General features: G+C 40.7%; 1 long non-coding RNA gene across 1 annotated transcript; it reads left to right on the forward strand.

Moving 5' to 3' along the window:
* Positions 1–210: 210 nt before the first annotated feature.
* LOC143292133 (uncharacterized) lies at positions 211–3462 on the forward strand. Its single transcript, XR_013056625.1, has 7 exons — positions 211–650; positions 1080–1166; positions 1553–1637; positions 2019–2105; positions 2496–2582; positions 2971–3025; positions 3390–3462. It is a non-coding gene; the product is annotated as an uncharacterized LOC143292133 (long non-coding RNA).
* Positions 3463–7332: the final 3870 nt, after the last annotated feature.

The following is a 7332-nucleotide window of genomic DNA, read 5'->3' on the forward strand; positions in this document are numbered from 1 at the left end:
ATCTGTCCTTTTCGTTTCTGCCTGTCTGTCCCCTTTGTTTCTGCCGGTCTATCTCTTTGTTTCTGCCTGTCTGTCCCCTTTGTCTCTGCCTATCTTTTTGTTTCTGCCTGTCTATCTCTTTGTTTCTGCCTGTCTGTCCCCTTTGCTTCTGCCTATCTTTTTCTTTCTGCCTGTCTGTCCCCTTTGTTTCTGCCTGTCTGTCCCCTTTGTTTCTGCCTGTCTATCTTTTTGTTTCTGCCTGTCTGTCCCCTTTGTTTCTGCCTGCCTGTCTCTTTGTTTCTGCCTGTCTATCTCTTTGTTTCTGCCTGTCTGTCCCCCTCTGTCAGCACATGTTTAATCTAACCTTTAACCCTAGCTAACACTGGCACTGCATGGAGTGGATGTTTGAATGAGTGAGGAGTTGTGTGTGAGTGTGATGATGGAGAAAAACAAAAATCTGCCGGAAGGGGTTTAGCTGTGCTTCAGGCAGGTCACTGAAGACTGGCACCACCAGGCCAAGGGCTGCACCATGAGACAGGACCACACCTCATCACCAAGAGCTTGTAGCTGCCACTGAAGACCACCACCAGACCAAAGACTGCACCACAAGAGAGGACCTGTCCAGAGAAACCAGACCTCAGCTCCAAGAACGTGTAGCCGTTGACGTCGAGGTGAGGCGTTTCACACACCAACACATACCCACTTTTACACGTTTCCCCCCTCACGTTCCCCCTTCCCTCATACACACCACTTACCCCCACCCACCACCACTGAAAAAAATGTTTCTACTGAAACTCTCACTCGTCAGTGTAGAAAAATATTTTACACTATAAGTCATAAAGTGGCCTCTTTTTTTAAGACGGATATTGTACCAGTTGTGTTTTATCAGGATACCGTATGTAGCCAGTGAAAGGTGAATCGGCACTGGAATGCAAATGTATTCTTCTTTGTTAAGTTGAAGTTTTTGATATTTCAAACTTTCTGATCTTGTAATGTAAGGCTGTTTGTCCTTGAAAATGTCCATAAAAAGTGACTGTATTGTTGTATGAAATTCCTCCATCTGTCTGACATGTCAGTTACTGGATACAAAACATGTTCAGGGTCAGGACAGGATCGACACCATGAGTGGGGGAATGGGCAGTGGCACCAGGCATACCATGGAAAATGAGGACCTATGCCGACTCTGGGTAAGTTAACGCCTCCAAAAGAGACTTTGCTCCTACGTCATTGATCGTATGTGTCATGTAAAATGGTTATCAGTACTTGACTGCAAGTGTTGAACTACACAAGAAATAGTTTGATGAAAGAGCAATTTTTCTGAGCAGTAATGATCAAGAGTTTGTGAAATATCTTGTGAGACTGATCATTTAAAGTGCAAGAAATGAGTGGGGAGAATATAACTTTGGAAACAGATTCTTCTTTGGTAAACTGTTTTTCATATTTAAAATTTTCTGATCTGTCACTTTAATGTAAAGCTGTTGTCCTTGAAAATGCCCACAGAAAGTGACTGTATTTACTATGAAATTCCTCCATCTGTCTGACATGTCAGTAACGAGAAACAAAACATGTTCAGAGCCAGGACAGGATCGACACCATGAGTGGGGGAACGGGCAGCGGCCCCAGGCGTAGCATGGAAAATGAGGACCTACGCCGACTCAGTAAGTTAACGCCTCCACAATGAGAGTTTGTTCCTTCATCATTTATCATATGTGACGTGTAAAATGGTTATCAGCGCTTGACTGCAAATGTTGAACTATACAAGAAATAGCTTTATGAAACGCCATATTTTTCACAGCAGTAATAATTAAGTTTGTGACATATCTTTGAGATTAACAAAGTACAGGAAATGGGTTGGGACAATATAACTTCTGAATCAGTCTTCTTTGTTAGTTGAAATTTTTTGATATTTCAAATTTTCTGATTATCACTTTAATGTAAAGCTGTTGTCCTTGAAAATGTCCACAAAAAGCGACTGTATTGTAGTATGAAATTTCTCCATCTGTCTGACATGTCAGTTACTAGATACAAAACATGTTCAGGGTCAGGACAGGATAGACACCATGAGCGGGGGAATGAACAGCAGCACCAGGCGTACCATGGAAAATGAGGACCTACACCGACCGTGGGTACGTTTTGCCTCCAAAAGGAGATTTTGCTCCTACATCATTGATCGTATGTGTTGTGTAAAATGGTTATTAGCACTGGACTGCAAATGTTGAACTATATAAGAAATAGTTTGATGGAATACCAATATTTCTGAGCAGTAATAATTTAGAGTTTCTGACATGTCTTGTGAGACTGACAATTTAAAGTGCAACAAATGAGTTGGGAGAATACAACTTCCGTGTCAGATTCTTCTTTGCTAAATCAAAGTTTTTGATCATTTACATTTCTGATCTATCACCTTAATGTAAGGCTGTTCTTGAAAATGTCCACACAAAAGTGACTGTATTCTAGTATTAACTTCCTCCATCTGTCTGAAATGTCAGTGACGAGAAACAAAACATTATGTTCAGAGCCAGGTCAGGTTCAGCACCATGAGTGGGGGATCGGGTAGCGGCACCAGGTGTACCATGGAAAATGAGGACCTACGCTGACTCTGGGTAAATTAACGGCTCCAAAATTACTTTATTCCTACATCATTGATCGTATATGGTGTGTAAAATTGTTATCAGCACTTGACTGCAAATGTTGAACAATAGAAGAAACAGTTTGATGAAACCCTAATTTTTCTGAGCAGTAATAATTGTGACATATCTTGTGAGATTGACAATTTAATGTGCAGAAAATGGCTTGGGAAAATACAACTTCCGAATCACATTCTTCTTTTTTTTTAAATGAAGTTTTTGATAATTTACGTTTCTGATCTATCACCTTAATATAAGGCTGTTTGTCCTTGAAAATGTCCACACAAAAAGTGACTGTATTGTAGTATTAAATTCCTCCATCTTTCTGAAATGTCAGTGATGAGAAACAAAACATTATTTTCAGGGCCAGGACAGGTTCAGCACCATGAGGGGTGCACAAGTCAACCATTGCCCATTTGGTAAGATTCCATCAGGTTCTTCACCATCCGTCATTACATTAATGAATTAAAACAAAAAAGAAAAAAGATTTGGTTCATCAATTGTAAAGGGCAGGTACCACTGTTGAGCATCTACCACCATTGAGCATGACATATATATGTATATAATCAGACAATATGCTTTTGACTGGTATATCTTATTTTGTAAACTCTGGTCAACTGTTTTCAGTGTGTTTGCTTGAATATTAGGCATTTCTCTGCTTGGACAGCACATGTGCACACACACACCTACCTCTCCCCTAACATGATTCATGTTAAACATTAGATTGATGTTCTTAGTGTTTCTGAACCATTGTTGTAATTTGGTTTTTATGTATGTTCTTAGGAAGAACTGAAGACTTCAGGCCAGCTGAGCCACCACAGAGAAACCAACATTAACAAAAGTTAAGTACTGGTACCCCGCCCCCCCTCTCTATCTGTCCTTTTCGTTTCTGCCTGTCTATCTTTTTGTTTCTGCCTGTCTGTCCCCTTTGTTTCTGCTGGTCTATCTCTTTGTTTCTGCCTGTCTGTCCCCTTTGTCTCTGCCTATCTTTTTGTTTCTGCCTGTCTATCTCTTTGTTTCTGCCTGTCTGTCCCCTTTGCTTCTGCCTGTCTATCTTTTTCTTTCTGCCTGTCTGTCCCCTTTGTTTCTGCCTGTCTGTCCCCTTTGTTTCTGCCTGTCTATCTTTTTGTTTCTGCCTGTCTGCCCCCTTTGTTTCTGCCTGCCTGTCTCTTTGTTTCTGCCTGTCTATCTCTTTGTTTCTGCCTGTCTGTCCCCCTCTGTCAGCACATGTTTAATCTAACCTTTAACCCTAGCTAACACTGGCACTGCATGGAGTGGATGTTTGAATGAGTGAGGAGTTGTGTGTGAGTGTGATGATGGAGAAAAACAAAAATCTGCCGGAAGGGGTTTAGCTGTGCTTCAGGCAGGTCACTGAAGACTGGCACCACCAGGCCAAGGGCTGCACCATGAGACAGGACCACACCTCATCACCAAGAGCTTGTAGCTGCCACTGAAGGACACCACCAGACCAAAGACTGCACCACAAGAGAGGACCTGTCCAGAGAAACCAGACCTCAGCTCCAAGAACATGTAGCCGTTGACGTCGAGGTGAGGCGTTTCACACACCAACACATACCCACTTTTACACGTTTCCCCCCTCACGTTCCCCCTTCCCCTCATACACACCGCTTACCCCCACCCACCACCACTGAAAAAAATGTTTCTACTGAAACTCTCACTCGTCAGTGTAGAAAAATATTTTACACTATAAGTCATAAAGGGGCCTCTTTTTTAAGACGGATATTGTACCAGTTGTGTTTTATCAGGATACCGTATGTAGCCAGTGAAAGGTGAATCGGCACTGGAATGCAGATGTATTCTTCTTTGTTAAGTTGAAGTTTTTGATATTTCAAACTTTCTGATCTTGTAATGTAAGGCTGTTTGTCCTTGAAAATGTCCATAAAAAGTGACTGTATTGTTGTATGAAATTCCTCCATCTGTCTGACATGTCAGTTACTGGATACAAAACATGTTCAGGGTCAGGACAGGATCGACACCATGAGTGGGGGAATGGGCAGTGGCACCAGGCATACCATGGAAAATGAGGACCTATGCCGACTCTGGGTAAGTTAACGCCTCCAAAAGAGACTTTGCTCCTACGTCATTGATCGTATGTGTCATGTAAAATGGTTATCAGTACTTGACTGCAAGTGTTGAACTACACAAGAAATAGTTTGATGAAAGAGCAATTTTTCTGAGCAGTAATGATCAAGAGTTTGTGAAATATCTTGTGAGACTGATCATTTAAAGTGCAAGAAATGAGTGGGGAGAATATAACTTTGGAAACACATTCTTCTTTGGTAAACTGTTTTTCATATTTAAAATTTTCTGATCTGTCACTTTAATGTAAAGCTGTTGTCCTTGAAAATGCCCACAGAAAGTGACTGTATTTACTATGAAATTCCTCCATCTGTCTGACATGTCAGTAACGAGAAACAAAACATGTTCAGAGCCAGGACAGGATCGACACCATGAGTGGGGGAACGGGCAGCGGCCCCAGGCGTAGCATGGAAAATGAGGACCTACGCCGACTCAGTAAGTTAACGCCTCCACAATGAGAGTTTGTTCCTTCATCATTTATCATATGTGACGTGTAAAATGGTTATCAGCGCTTGACTGCAAATGTTGAACTATACAAGAAATAGCTTTATGAAACGCCATATTTTTCACAGCAGTAATAATTAAGTTTGTGACATATCTTTGAGATTAACAAAGTACAGGAAATGGGTTGGGACAATATAACTTCTGAATCAGTCTTCTTTGTTAGTTGAAATTTTTTGATATTTCAAATTTTCTGATTATCACTTTAATGTAAAGCTGTTGTCCTTGAAAATGTCCACAAAAAGCGACTGTATTGTAGTATGAAATTTCTCCATCTGTCTGACATGTCAGTTACTAGATACAAAACATGTTCAGGGTCAGGACAGGATAGACACCATGAGCGGGGGAATGAACAGCAGCACCAGGCGTACCATGGAAAATGAGGACCTACACCGACCGTGGGTACGTTTTGCCTCCAAAAGGAGATTTTGCTCCTACATCATTGATCGTATGTGTTGTGTAAAATGGTTATTAGCACTGGACTGCAAATGTTGAACTATATAAGAAATAGTTTGATGGAATACCAATATTTCTGAGCAGTAATAATTTAGAGTTTCTGACATGTCTTGTGAGACTGACAATTTAAAGTGCAAAAAATGAGTTGGGAGAATACAATTTTCCGTGTCAGATTCTTCTTTGCTAAATCAAAGTTTTTGATCATTTACATTTCTGATCTATCACCTTAATGTAAGGCTGTTCTTGAAAATGTCCACACAAAAGTGACTGTATTCTAGTATTAACTTCCTCCATCTGTCTGAAATGTCAGTGATGAGAAACAAAACATTATGTTCAGAGCCAGGTCAGGTTCAGCACCATGAGTGGGGGATCGGGTAGCGGCACCAGGTGTACCATGGAAAATGAGGATCTACGCTGACTCTGGGTAAATTAACGGCTCCAAAATTACTTTATTCCTACATCATTGATCATATATGGTGTGTAAAATTGTTATCAGCACTTGACTGCAAATGTTGAACAATAGAAGAAACAGTTTGATGAAACCCTAATTTTTCTGAGCAGTAATAATTGTGACATATCTTGTGAGATTGACAATTTAATGTGCAGAAAATGGCTTGGGAAAATACAACTTCCGAATCGCATTCTTCTTTTTTTTTAAAATGAAGTTTTTGATAATTTACGTTTCTGATCTATCACCTTAATATAAGGCTGTTTATCCTTGAAAATGTCCACACAAAAAGTGACTGTATTGTAGTATTAAATTCCTCCATCTTTCTGAAATGTCAGTGATGAGAAACAAAACATTATTTTCAGGGCCAGGACAGGTTCAGCACCATGAGGGGTGCACAAGTCAACCATTGCCCATTTGGTAAGATTCCATCAGGTTCTTCACCATCCGTCATTACATTAATGAATTAAAACAAAAAAGAAAAAAGATTTGGTTCATCAATTGTAAAGGGCAGGTACCACTGTTGAGCATCTACCACCATTGAGCATGACATATATATGTATATAATCAGACAATATGCTTTTGACTGGTATATCTTATTTTGTAAACTCTGGTCAACTGTTTTCAGTGTGTTTGCTTGAATATTAGGCATTTCTCTGCTTGGACAGCACATGTGCACACACACACCTACCTCTCCCCTAACATGATTCATGTTAAACATTAGATTGATGTTCTTAGTGTTTCTGAACCATTGTTGTAATTTGGTTTTTATGTATGTTCTTAGGAAGAACTGAAGACTTCAGGCCAGCTGAGCCACCACAGAGAAACCAACATTAACAAAAGTTAAGTACTGGTACCCCCGCCCCCCTCTCTATCTGTCCTTTTCGTTTCTGCCTGTCTATCTTTTTGTTTCTGCCTGTCTGTCCCCTTTGTTTCTGCTGGTCTATCTCTTTGTTTCTGCCTGTCTGTCCCCTTTGTCTCTGCCTATCTTTTTGTTTCTGCCTGTCTATCTCTTTGTTTCTGCCTGTCTGTCCCCTTTGCTTCTGCCTGTCTATCTTTTTCTTTCTGCCTGTCTGTCCCCTTTGTTTCTGCCTGTCTGTCCCCTTTGTTTCTGCCTGTCTATCTTTTTGTTTCTGCCTGTCTGTCCCCTTTGTTTCTGCCTGCCTGTCTCTTTGTTTCTGCCTGTCTATCTCTTTGTTTCTGCCTGTCTGTCCCCCTCTG

Source organism: Babylonia areolata, chromosome 1, assembly GCF_041734735.1.
Source record: "Babylonia areolata isolate BAREFJ2019XMU chromosome 1, ASM4173473v1, whole genome shotgun sequence".
Classification (NCBI taxonomy): Eukaryota; Metazoa; Mollusca; class Gastropoda; order Neogastropoda; family Buccinidae; genus Babylonia; species Babylonia areolata.